Source organism: Branchiostoma floridae, chromosome 1, assembly GCF_000003815.2.
Source record: "Branchiostoma floridae strain S238N-H82 chromosome 1, Bfl_VNyyK, whole genome shotgun sequence".
NCBI lineage: Eukaryota > Metazoa > Chordata > Leptocardii > Amphioxiformes > Branchiostomatidae > Branchiostoma > Branchiostoma floridae.
The window spans coordinates 18,802,170-18,815,511 of record NC_049979.1 but is presented as its reverse complement, the minus strand read 5'-3'; the positions used below and the strand labels follow the sequence as shown (position 1 = coordinate 18,815,511).

Below are 13,342 nucleotides of genomic sequence, written 5' to 3'. Positions count from 1 at the left end.
GAAGTCAAATCTAAAGACTGCTCTGTCCATTTTGTAGCATCCTTGCTAGAAACAGGCAGCTGGTTTCAAACTGGCATTTTGTAGTGGTGCTGAAATACCAAGTATGTGACTACAATACAGTAAGTGTAAATGCATTTAACTTTTTCGTGGGATGTAAAGTTCGTGGGATGGTGCTATCGCGAATTCAAAACCACCAAACTCAGGAACATAAAAACACTTCATTTTCCTGCTACCATGAAATTTAATCCCCGCAAACTAAAATGCATTTAAAGTACTAGTACATGTATGACAGATGTCAGTGGGACAATCACTTTCAATCTTAAAAAAATAAAGGTCTACTAAAAAAAATAAAGGTCTACTACGCAGTTTTTTGCGCTCAAATTTGAAATATTCTAGAACTAAGAAATCTCAGATTTACTACTACTTTTTGACACTTTTTGACACTTTTGTGTCATTATTTCACGTTTGCAACATAGAGAATTAGCCTACAAACATTTCGTCCTATGCGCGCTGTAACTTGTTGACCCCCCTAGTTAGGCACTGGTGAGAATTCAAACAAGAATCAATCATCATAGGTTATTGGTCGGGAATCTCCGGTGAGTTCCGGGTGCGTGACGTCATGACTCGCTTGTGAAACAAAATCTCCGGGTAGGCTCGGGCAGACTCGGGACTACTCGGGTTTCGTCGGTGAAGAAACAAAATGGCTGAAACCCAGCGCGGGCATGCAGATTCCCAGGTTTTCAAAAGCGCTCGCACGGGGAAAATATCGACTCCTGACATGCCTTGAATAGTGTTCCGTAACGTGGTAGGCTTGATTCAACTAACTATATAAAGAAATGACCGAAAAATGGATTTTTTGTTTTCAGTTTGAAGCGCAAATAACTGCCTAGTAGACCTTTAATTACATAACAATACCTATTCAAAAGATTTCCAGGGATCTGCATTTCCGAGGGGTGCTTACCTAGTAAGCATTTGCACAAACCTTATGAAACTCGTACAAATCTTACGTGATACGGACGAATCGCTATGCAAAAATGCACGAATCTTATGAAAACCGCAGTAATCACTACAGAGTATCCGAAAATGAACAAACCTTATGTGATTCGCACAAATTACTACTAGTATGTGACATACACGAATCTTACATAATAAGCACGAACCTTACGAAAATCGGCCGACCACTGCCGAGGTCGCTTGACTGATGGAGCAGGATATTCAAGATGGCGGGCTCGATCTTCGGAGAAGGCAAAATATGATCTGACACGTCGCAATGAAGCTTAAGTGTAGCTCACAGGCTATCAAATATTTCTTTGAGATAGCGCATTGTCCATTCCATGGTTTGGGATAAAAATATCATGGGTAGAAATACTAGAAACACTCAGAAACATACCTTCTCCAACATATATAGCGGTCAGGTGGTTTGCATAAGGTTTGTGCGTATCACAGAAGATCTGTGCGTATCACATGAGGTTCGCACATTTTTGCATAGTGATTCATGCGTATCACATAAGATTCGTACGAATTTCATCAGCTAAGGCACCCAGGTGTTACCACCATCGTACAAAATGCACATCAGTGTTTTTTTTAGCCCAAATGCCGGCTATACAATAGCCACATTCAACTTTTAAAGTTGTGTATTCATTGATACACTGTTTTTGTAGAAAGATTCATACCCATATGTATTTCGCTAAAGCCTATACTTGTGTAGCCTCCTTTGTGTGTTGTGCAGGATAGATGTATAGCGTACAGACTCAATACTTCAGAGTCTTCCGGATCAGCTTTGTTAACAAACACACCACAAAAATCAGATGACAACAGTGAATAATGTTCTCAAAATTCCCCCGCTCAAAATGTACTTGCAGTACAGCATGGCTTTTGTTAGCATGTTAAAACTCCAAATTGCACCATACCATAGTTTCATCAATTTGGACACGTAGAAAGATCAAGTGACTGCATCACTAGTAACACCATCACCAAACTGAAAGTGTCAGGCAACAGGGGTCGTGGTAGACCGAGAAAAACTTATTAGATGGAGTGTGTTAGGAGGGACATGAAGGTGTGCAGTCTCACAGCGCCGGGGTTGACCCACTGGACAGAGCAGCTCAGCCGCATGGAAGAGCAGTGTGAAGACTAACTGACTGCTGCCTACCCCTGCTGCCCTGCATCAGGGAACAGAGCAGCAGTATAATCAAACAATGGATAGTGAGTGAAATTAAAAATACCGCCCAAACTGAAAACACCCTGTCTGGTATTACACTCATCAGGTACCCATTTTTTTTTCTCGTAAGGCCACAGCAAGTAAATTTTATGGATGACATCTTCTGCAGACTGCGGAAAAAAAACAAGATAGGTGGAAAAAAAAAACTACATTTTCAAAAATTGGCACCATTCAGTTTCAGTTCAGTGATAAATGTTGTAACAAGAAAGGGACAAACTATGGTATCAGAGCTAGCAAGGCATTAGGGCTGTGTACCTAAACAAATTACAGGTACAGGTACAGGTACACGGGTTTAGGTACAGGTCCGGACCTGCACCTGTACCTAAAAAAGTTTAACCAAGTATATGCAAGTTAACATGTACCTAACTCAGTAACTGTCTTACGGTAGTGATAAATTGTCATCTTTGTACTTGGAATTACATGTTTGAATCTCAAAACAATTTCTTCTGCAAGTTTTCTTAAGTTTCAACTGCAAGATTATCACCATTGTCATTGTTGATTCAGGATTTACTTGTCTATCAGTCTTAAAAAGTAGTGTTTGATAGTGATTTAATTTATTTAGGTACATGTACAGGTACACAGATGTTTAGGTCCGGACCTGTACTTAAACATTTTTTTACGTACAATACAGGTACGGGTATTTAGGTACACAGCCCTACAAGAAATTCATTCCTGTATTCAAGACAAGAACTGGTGTGATAAAAGTGACACTAGTGTGGTAGACTGGCATCACCAACAAAGTTGGTAACCACACTCATGGATTCCATATTGGTGTCACTTTTACAACTATCCAATAAGTCCTGGGCACCTCGCATGTGTCACTTCTACAAGTACAATTATTATTAGGCTACAACACAGCATATTTGGGTACTAGTACTTAACAGTTAGGTCCAGGTTCAGGTCTGGACCTGGTCATCACCTGTATTCTGTACCAATACCCACCCCTAGCCAGGACCAAAGTCAAGAGCATTCAAACTTTACCTCATGGGTGGCAAAAATCTCTTAAACACTGCCAACTGCATTTCACATCACTGCCAACATCTGGGCATAGATGTTGGGACAGCCTTACACAACAACATGAAGTACCACAGGACAGGTCACACCCTTAATATAGTGTTGGGTCGCAGCTGTACATTGTGGTAAGTTTTGTTTCTAAGCTCTAGAATCTTACCTTGTTTCTACTAGCCTTGTTGGTAAAAGAAAAACCAAACTGGGTGGTCCACACCTTAGCAGCTAATCCAAAAAGTAAAGTCTAGATGCCAGGCCTGACTTTCATCTTTATGGCCTATGCAAATTAGGAGGGTCACACATTCCTTCTCAAGAATAGAGGATGAATGTCATTTTGTAGTATAGTGCAGACGAAACCTATTTCCTTATTTCACACACCTAAGTGCTGTAGAAAAATTCATATTCCTAATGCAAATAGACAAACCACGGGCAAGAATTTGCAATAAACAACAATTTATCTTCACTATGAGTATGACAGAAAAGCCAGGAGAAGTTGAATGTATCCAACTTCATTTTGTATCAGTTATCTGAATCTTTTCAACAAGTCTTGTACTGACCTGTTCTTAGCCCGGTGTGGCAAAAATGTGCAATAAAGGTCTTCATTCGTCAATAATAATTTCAACCGCACGACTCGGGGCCTGTTGTAGAATTTCCTTGGGCGTTTGGGGGACATGTTGGCTCTAGGCTATAGTAGAGGAGTTGGTCTGTTGGCTGTTGTATTTGTAGCAGTTTTGCGGTTTTACACTTCAAGTATTCTTTTTTATATCTATGACACAGGGTTGTAGTCAGCACCTTTCCTTCGGTCCTTTGAAGGAATTTTGCAGCTGGGGACTGGAAAAGTTTTCCCCATTCCGTCCCCTGGGACAGACAAAATTGATATGTAAAGATATAAAAAAACTAAAACCCATGTGTTCTTCTTCACCAAAACAGGTGCCATTGAGCAGCTTAGTCTACAAGCAAAATGCAGGAAATAGTGTTTCAGAGGGTCTGGATTTAAAAATTTTCTGGGACCCAGACCCCCTAGAAATGATGCGCAACGTCACGCCATGCCTTTGGTGCTTGATAGGATTCCCATTAAAATCAAGGGGACTGAAAATGATTTCAGGCTGGCTACAACCCTACTAAGACGTTATATCTGTATACTGTAAATGCAAAAATGTTTGCGGTGGATTAATGTTCGCCGTTTTCCTAGTGACCACTTCACCTTGAACTTAAAACCACCGCGAACATTTTTCTATAATGGTATTAGACTGTGTCCTTTTTCCCGCTACCTCGAAATTAAATCCCGACAAACTTAAATGCATTTACAGTATTTCAGTATCTCAAATCATTCACAGCTAGGTGGTTCTGTCAAATTGATAGAAAGTGTATGATGAAAGACTGAGAATTCAAAATCCATTCTTTTCAAAATGATGGAAAATCTGGTCAATGATGGGTAAGATAAAACCACCTAGATCAGACCAAGAAGGTTAAAATACCTCCTTGATAAAAAAAATAATGTTTTGGCCATGGGAACCAGCCAAGGCTGTGCTAATTACCTTATGCAAAGTCAGGCATACAGCTGTGAACTACCCCAGCCAAAGCTTCCTTTGTTTAACACTTTCTTTGATGCTGGGTGGTAATGAGATTATGAGATTATAATCTAAATCCCTCTAGGCTTCATGTAAATGAGCTTGTCTCTTGCACAACTACAAAAACGTACAAGTATGAATTTGTCCCCAAGGGTCTGTGGACAAACAGTTTCACTTTGAGCTAGTTTGAACATCTCATTCAATCTTCAAACAAAAAGTTTAAAACAAACACTGAGTCTGTACATGAAAATTTTAACAGGTGTAAGTTACTCGTAGAAGTAGAGAAGTAGAGCAGAGAGCCATTCATTTTGTCAAAACAAGGAGGTTAAAAAAAGTGATTTTTTAACCTCCTTGGTCAAAACAATAATTTTACAACATAACAGCTTGGACTTACCAAGGAGGTTATACCATGTGAATTCTTCCACCACTACTTCATCAAGTTCATGCTGTGGTCAAGAAGTTCAGGTCCATGTGTGCAGTCCGCTCTGCCATCTACAAATAAAGCAAAATTGAGAAACAGGTACTTATATAAACCACCTTTAATCAAGGTGGTTAAAAATCTTTGTAACCTCATCAAACAGTCCTTGCTTTAATCAATGATACAACAGTTTATAATTTGTGACTCTGGAGAAATTATTAGTCATGGTCTATATTTGTTCATGTTATACATATACTTATCCCATTCCCCCTTACTATGATGGACGTCTGTTATCCCAAGTGCACGAGTGCCACAGTGACTGAGCAAGGCAATATCATACTCTTCAAGCAGAGGTTAGGCTTCGGCTGTTTTTTAAAACGTTTTGTTAGTTGTTTTTATCGGGCTTTCTATTTTGAATGGTATCTTGTATTGTCAAAATCTAACAATACAAGATACAATAAAAAATAGAAAGCCCGATAAAAACAACTAAAAAAACGTTTTAAAAAAACAGCCGGAGCCTAACCTTTCTTGGAGATAGAGTAGGTCCTCAGACAACAGCTCCCCGGGGGTCCTCGTGCGCGGCGGGCAATCGTCTTGCCCGCCAAACCAGCTGGCGCTGGCTGGGGCCGGGTACAAATATTTGTTGACAGGCGAAGAGCAACTTATAAGTTATATAACGCCCTTGCTTAAAAACGTACTGTGTTGTGACACTTGATTGCCATTAAAATAACATCAAATCGCGCGTTGTACCCACCTTCTGTATCAAAATCTGTTGTTGTTGTTTCCGTATGACTATGAGATCTCTCTCCAACTTGGGTCCAAGGCCGGGTTGAACTTGCTCTCTCAAACAAGCTGCCATCGGACGGTCCACTCCTATCTCTACTGATAAATAGGAACAGGGCTATCTTTAGAGAACCTAGCTAGACAAGACATGAGTTTTTGAGGTACTTTCAAGAGGAATAATAAGATCTCTCACTTGATCTCTCACACAGCTGACCCACTCGCGAGTTCGTGTAATCCGCGCTCGCATCATGTGATTGGAAGGGCCTATATAAAAGAAAGGGGATGAGAGAACAATCCCTCAAAATATCCGTCACAGTAAGATGTAAGGTGTAAATGATCTAAATGATCATACCTGTAATTGCACTTATGATCAAATATAAGATTGATTGCTATTATTTCCTGACAACATAATAATAACGTTAAGTTTATTGAAGAATAATATTGAAGATGAATGGTTTCTTCCTTAGGGGGAACGAGATCGGCAGCTCTCGATCCCGGGTTACAGTAGGTCATTCATACCATAACGTCCTTGCTTTATATGATTTATAGGCCGTGTACAGTAGCCTCTATCAGGCTCCGCTGATCGGTGTTCTAATAGTAGAAATTGGACAAATAGAGTCAAAAGTACGCAAGGGGAGTCCTCCGGCCAGAGGAGTTATATCCTCATCGTGCTATGGCCGGTCCCGTCTAATCTCCAAGCAGATCCTACGGTGCCATAAGATAATTTTAAAGCTGACCAAGGAGTGTAGTCGGCCAAGGGAGTCAAACGGAAGTTTGATACTATACATTACGCACCGTGGATCTGGTTCGAGATTAGGTCCCCTCGCGTACTATTGACCCTATTTGTCAACTACATGCATTAGACCACCGATCCGCAGAGCCGGGTAGAGGTAATAATAATTATAGGGCTGCTGGCATCAACGTGCGCACTGTAAATCGTACAAAGCAGCTTCAAAATGAGCAAATAAGATTTCCGTAGACCACGCATTAACATCATGGGTGATATTTTCTGTTTTATAGCCCTCACTGATGCCGTGCGAATAAAAAACGTTTGCCCTCCTAAAAAGTTGCATTCATTATTTGCGTATTGATACCAGTAAGCTTATAACATAGAAGGTTTTAAAAGACCTGTAAAACAGCATATGCTATGAAAAAATATTTAGAACTAAACAATTTTGATGTACGCTCCGCAATCAGCTAAATTAAAAGTAGCGCCCACCCCCTGGAAATAGAGAAGGGGCGGTACAAGAAGTTACCTGTTTGCGCTCTTTGTGAAAGAACTTGTATTTACTAGTCCTGCACGTCAAACATTGTGAAAGACGAAACACAACTTATTTCAAACTGTTCTTTCTACTATCACGAAAGAAAAGGAATTTTGAAAAAGGCCACTAAACTCCTACCAGATTCGCCTGTGTTTTACAGACTAAAAGAAAACTACCTTCCTCCTAACATCACAGAACCCACACATTATAGAAAAGGTGTGGTCCTCCGTCTTCCACTGTCTCAGGAAAAGGAGTAAAACCCAACAAGTTACAGTTTAGAGTTAGCTTTTACTAGCGTTAGACTCTAGAGTAGACCTATTCCATACTGTTCTACACTATTTGTTTGTTTGTCCCTTTCATGGTACACATGTGTGCCTGCAATTAGCCATCGGACAAGAATTTGCAATAAACTATTATCATTATAATAATATGTTTACTGTAAGTTCTTGCCCGAGAGCTAGTTGCAAGTGACACAAATGACGTATACAGACAATGTTAAACAATATAGTAAGCAACTATATTGAATAAGTCTATATTCTAACGCTAAAATGTATCTTATTGGGTTTGACGTCAGTTTTGAGACAGCAGAAGACGTATGGACATAGCCTCAATAGCAGGCTCTCTTAGGCCTTTTTTTTAATATACACTTTTGCTGACCATTTCTTTTTGTACTGGGTCGCTGATTGCTGGCCTTATCTGACTGCCGTCCTTAATCAGCGACCCAGCACAAAAAGAAATGGCCAACAAACGTGTATTATGAGCAAAAAAGACCTCAGAGAGCCTGCTAGGGAGGCTAAAATGAACCCACCTAAAATATGTGGGTTTTGTGATGTTAAGAGGAGGGTACTAGTAGTTTTCTTTCTGTCTATAAGCGTAGAAAGATTAGGATGGAATTTAGTGACTTCTAGATCTTTGAACAGCTTCTTTTCTTTGTTGATCGTAGAAGGGACATGTCGAAATAAAATGTGTTTCGTCTTCTACCATATACAACATATAGTATTTACAAGTCCTTTCGCACACTTTTAACTTCTTTGCCCTTATTCTATTTCAAGGAGGTGGGCACTAATTCTAACAGCGTAGATCGGATTCATCTAGTTATAGATATTTTTCATAGTATATGCTATCCTATAAGACTTTAACCTTAAAACCTTAACTTACCCGAATCTAAACTCAAATTATGACAGAAGGTCTGGGTATACTTGTGAACGGATAAGGGATTTCAGACTGTACATAGCTTTACGTGCTTTGGGTGACAGTTTTTTTTTTTTTTTGGTAGGGATCTGCCTGAAAAAGTTATATTCAGGCCTAAATAGCAATAGGAATGAACCATTTCCAACTTTTCTTGCCCAAATGAGAATGTTTGTTTCGGGAAGGAACGGCCGTATTTGTGAAGATAGTGACTTTTGTTTTCTTTAAGTTAACATCAAGTTTCCATTTTATACAAAAGTTTCTTATCATTATCATCTCAGTGGTATAGAAGGTTGAACATATTACCAAACATATTGAATACCGTTACATTAGATTCTTCATTTCTTTTTTTCAAATTTTCGTCTTTGACCTGTTGGTAAATATACCAAAGATTAGATTCCATCATAACTCCACTCACCTGCAGCTGATTGCAGTGCTGTCGCCTGCATGGCCGCGGAGGTCACTGACGTCATCAACTGTCGGACAACCGGATGTTTCGTACTCTCCAAGCGGAGGTTGGGCTATTTTGTGACGTTTTCTTAGTTGTTTTTATCGGGCTTTGTATTCTGTCATGTTTTTTGCAAGTCCGCAAGCCAAATAGGTTTTGACCATACATAGATACAATACAAAATAGAAAGCCCGATAAAAACGACTAAAAAACGTTAAAAAAATGAACCAGCAGGAGCCTAACCTCTGCCTGGAGAGTAAAATTCTGACCCTCATCCGTTACCAGGGTTACATCCTCTCGCTGTCGGGTCCATCAGTGGTGGCCAATCCGCTACTCGTCCGCTCCTCCCGGCTTCCAGCCTACTTCCTCTCTCCTAAAACATGAAGCAGCCCCCGCTGCCGCTTCCCCGGCTATTCTGCGCACTGCATCCTCCCTAGCTCTTCCTCTTATTAATCTCAGCACTGTCAATAACTTCCAAGCTGACTAGGCTGGTATGCCTCTACAGTCTATACCCCACTTCTTGCGGGAATAACCAGGCCTGACATCCTTTCTCTTTACAACACTGTACATAGCAGGTCCTGGTACTGTACTAGCTCTCTTTTCTCTCGTGTGCTTCTTCACATCTTTTCCTCCCACGGCACAGTAAGCTCAATCAGTATGATATTCTTTCTCTCCTCTGACCAGAAAATTGACGTTGACATTTGTAAGTGTTTTCCAAAGTATGTATTCTTATCTACGTCATATATTTGCTCTTTTTGCAGCTGCTTTGTACGATTTAAAGCACGGTTGATATTGATGCGCGCGCGGATGTTATCCATATAATAAAACTAGAGTTCCACGAAATCATACCTTTGCCAAATGAACCAGGTTTGTTATGTAGATAATGTCTTTAGACATAAATATGCTACTCATTACATATAATTTAATTGTTATTTGATAAAGTCACACAAACTCTTATCAACTAGGTTCGGCAACCTCATACCTCCATGAAATTTTAAGTGCTTCTGTAAATGTTATGCGCATGACTTACTAGGGGGCCCAAATTCTAATCATCTAGTCTTGGTGCGGACAATACCAGCCAGTACTGACGTAATATCATAAATATCAAAGATTTAAAGATCTCAGGCAAGAAACAGTCCCTTGAGACTTGCAAAATGTAACAGGCGTCAGGGCAACCCTACAGAGGTGGAGTAGAGATACAATTTTTTAATGTGGGAATCTCATACTCTTTATTTATACGCCTCTCGGAGTCTGTTTACTTTAACTTCCTCTTCCTCCCTCACTCCCACTTTGTATGATAGGGGTCAGGTATGTGGTAGGGGTGAGAACAATGAAGGTCATGTTCGATAATGGACCCCTAGTGGCTTCCCAAGGTACTGCAGAAAAACTTCAATTTTTTATATCTCATTTTATGGACATGCGGTGGTCGTGATATCTGAGAGGTAGATAGCTCTTTGGGCAGACAGTAAGCGCTAATCTCCAAGCAGATTCCTCCGGTGGCATAAAACAGTAACACATAAAACAGTGGCCAATTTTACCCCTCTGCCGGCTGAAGTCCTTCCCCAGCTTATGTTACTGTTTTATGCCACCGGAGGAATCTGCTTGGAGATTAAGTAAGCGCTATAAGATTGGCCCTAGCGTCATATATCACCGATACATATAACATAACTAAGAATGTAAACCTGCGGTAAAGGATTACGCTGTTGATGATATACCTGATTGTTACAAGATGACAAATGTTCACTGTAAGGCACTGTAACACGCACCGCAAATTTGACAGACTAATGTATCATTGATGTCAGAAGATTCTACGAATCAAGAGATGATTTCAATGTCCTTTATGGTAAAAAAAACAGTTCAGAACTGTGCCATGTTTCACCTCTTGACTTCTTTTGATTCTCCTAATCTTTCTCCGATTTATCTGGTCACCTGAAATTTCATCGAATGTATTGTCAAGGTGTTAAAGCTTGTTGCTAATAAAAGATATTTCCACTTTTGAATCTAGTCTACCGGCAAAATTTGCCCCTAAAATTGCAGGAAATTGGGATTCAGGGGGACCAGATTTCAAAATTTCTAAAGTCCCCCTTGGGACGGCTCCCGCCTTCGGCGCTGAACATGGTGGAAATATGCTGCCGGAGCGTCGTTTACAAGCAAAATGTGCCCCTGAAATGCAGAAAATGAAAAGTTTCAAAGGGTCCAGATTTTAAAAGTTTATCCGCCCTTCAGACGGCTTGCGCTTTCGGTGCTCACGTAGTGAAAATATGTTTGGGCGGTATGTCTTTGCCCTCAAATGTTTTTTTTTCTGTAAGACACGTGCTTGCCTCCGGGCCCTCCTAGTAGGGGGTTTGATTATACAACATTTCCGCCCCAACTAAAAATTGGTGCCGCCGCCTCTGCACCTATAGACTGTATTGCAGGTTCCTTTTTTAATCTCCTTGGTGTCACTATCTCGATGTCCCGGGTTTCATTAGCCTCACAGAATCCCACACCTGGATGTTAGGTGGGTCGATTTAGTCAAGCAAAAGTAATAGGCTAAAAGTTGGCAAAATATGAAGTGCTATTTGTGTGATGAAGACTAGTATCTGATAGAATTATTTCCAGATCGGTGATATCGACTGTGTTGCCGTCGCCATTATTATGTTACCTTCACAGAAGGGAACATATCTGTTTTTGCTTTGTTTCTTCTTCTCCGCACAAATAAGGTCAACGACCTGGACCAGACGGCTGTCACCATGGTAACCGGTAAAGTAGCAGACACCATGTGGTGTCCGGTTACATAATGTAGCAAATGTCAGATCTACAGGGGCTTGGGTCACTACATTTAGAAACGTGTTCAAATAAGAATGAACAAAACACTTGCCAGTGTTAGACTACAACATGTGAAGGTAACATTCTGTATTTGCTTGCAAATATACCTTTCTAGTTTTGATTCCTTTCGCTTAAATCTAAAAGTCGTTTTTCAGCATTCCAGAAATTCCAGAATACATATCTTTCTTAGTATCAGCAAGATGTAAACTACTCAACTCGGCACAAAAAGTAAAAGTTTGGAATATCAACTTCGATCATATTTCCGTTGTTTCTGCATCAATTTCATTGTATTACATATCAATAGAAAGCTTGTTTGCTTCTCTAGAGCTCTGCTTTATTTGGTCAATAGTTTGCCAAAGTGTAAGGAAGCAACAGACACTCACATATCAAGCTCACACACACACAACAACCTGATCTGATGCTCCTTGAGAAGTAATTTGAGAAAAAGTGAGCCAGCAACTATTCGCCTAGATGAGGGTCTGCATGGGGGGATCTTGGTAACGATTAACGGTGAATTCAGGAGGCCCGGTAACGCTTAACGGTAAATTCAGGAGGCCCGGTAACGCTTAACGGTAAATTCAGAAGGAGTTTAATACAACGCATAACACTTACGTAACATTGACGTGCATTCCTATCCATACAGCGCTAGAGTAGTTGGGGTGAAAATGGGTGAAAATATCCGACTATTGACATTGTGAGAAAATATCCGACTATTGATGCTTTGATGTGTCGTTTCTTGGCAGAAGGGTGGGCGGGTGCAAGTCTGCCTCGGGTGGAATGGCACATTCTTTTTCTTTGTTTCCATTCATGAGTTGTTTCTTCTTATATTATGATGGTTTTCAGTTTGGTCTCTGTCTGTATTACTAAAACTGTTTGTATACCCAAAATAACAAAGGTCCGGGGGTATGCTCCCCCGGGAAAATTTCAAAATCAAGACCCTCTTAAATGCTATTTCCTGCATTTTTCGGCAAATTTTGCCGACCGACTAAGCTAGGTTGATTTTGACATTTTCATCTAATTACACATGGTTATAGCAAGGAGCTTTTACCTGATAAAAGCTCCTTGGTTATAGCTTTTGGCCTCCACCCCAAGAGCCCCCGACATATTTTACCATTTCGATTCGAGCTCGGAAGGCACGAGACGTTGTAATATAAGTCCGGAGAAATTTTAAAATCTGGACCGTCTGAAACGCCATTTACTGCCTTTTGAAGGACAGATTTTGCTGTAAGACGAAGCTAAATCAGATATAACATTTTCTTAGAGAGAAAAGTTTCTTTGTGCCGGAAAACTCACGCCCCTAACATATTTTCGCAATGTCGTCGTAAGCGCCAAAGGCGCAAGCCTTCGCAAGGGAGAAACCTCATTTTCTGCATTCTAGGAGTACTTTTTTGCCCGAAACTAAGCTTGACACTGAAATCTGTATGAGTGGTAAACTTTTTGAGGGCAACGCTTCCGCAACATATTTTACCCTGTTCAGAGCCGAGGGCCGGGAGGCTCGGAGAAATTTTGAAATATGGACCCTTTGAGACGCCATTTCCTGCATTCTCAGGGGTTCTATCTGGAATTAGACTTATTAGAATTAGAATTGTTTTCTTCATGTCTATTTGGCTGGCGGACACGAAGTCAACTATACAGAAT

The 13,342-nt window shown here is 40.4% G+C and overlaps 1 protein-coding gene and 1 long non-coding RNA gene across 4 annotated transcripts in view; both read right to left on the bottom strand.

The window, feature by feature from the left end:
• LOC118413324 (methyltransferase-like protein 27) overlaps positions 1–13,342 on the bottom strand; it is a 35,980-nt gene that overhangs the window by 17,504 nt on the left and 5,134 nt on the right. The gene's annotated exons all lie outside the window — the stretch shown is intronic.
• On the bottom strand, positions 3,008–6,273 carry LOC118413337. Of its 2 annotated transcripts, none has more exons than XR_004830859.1 (3): positions 5,970–6,273; positions 5,192–5,289; positions 3,008–4,084 (listed from the first exon to the last, which is right to left on the bottom strand). It is a non-coding gene; the product is annotated as an uncharacterized LOC118413337 (long non-coding RNA). The 2 variants fall into 2 exon arrangements; XR_004830860.1 differs by having other exon boundaries at positions 3,008–3,911.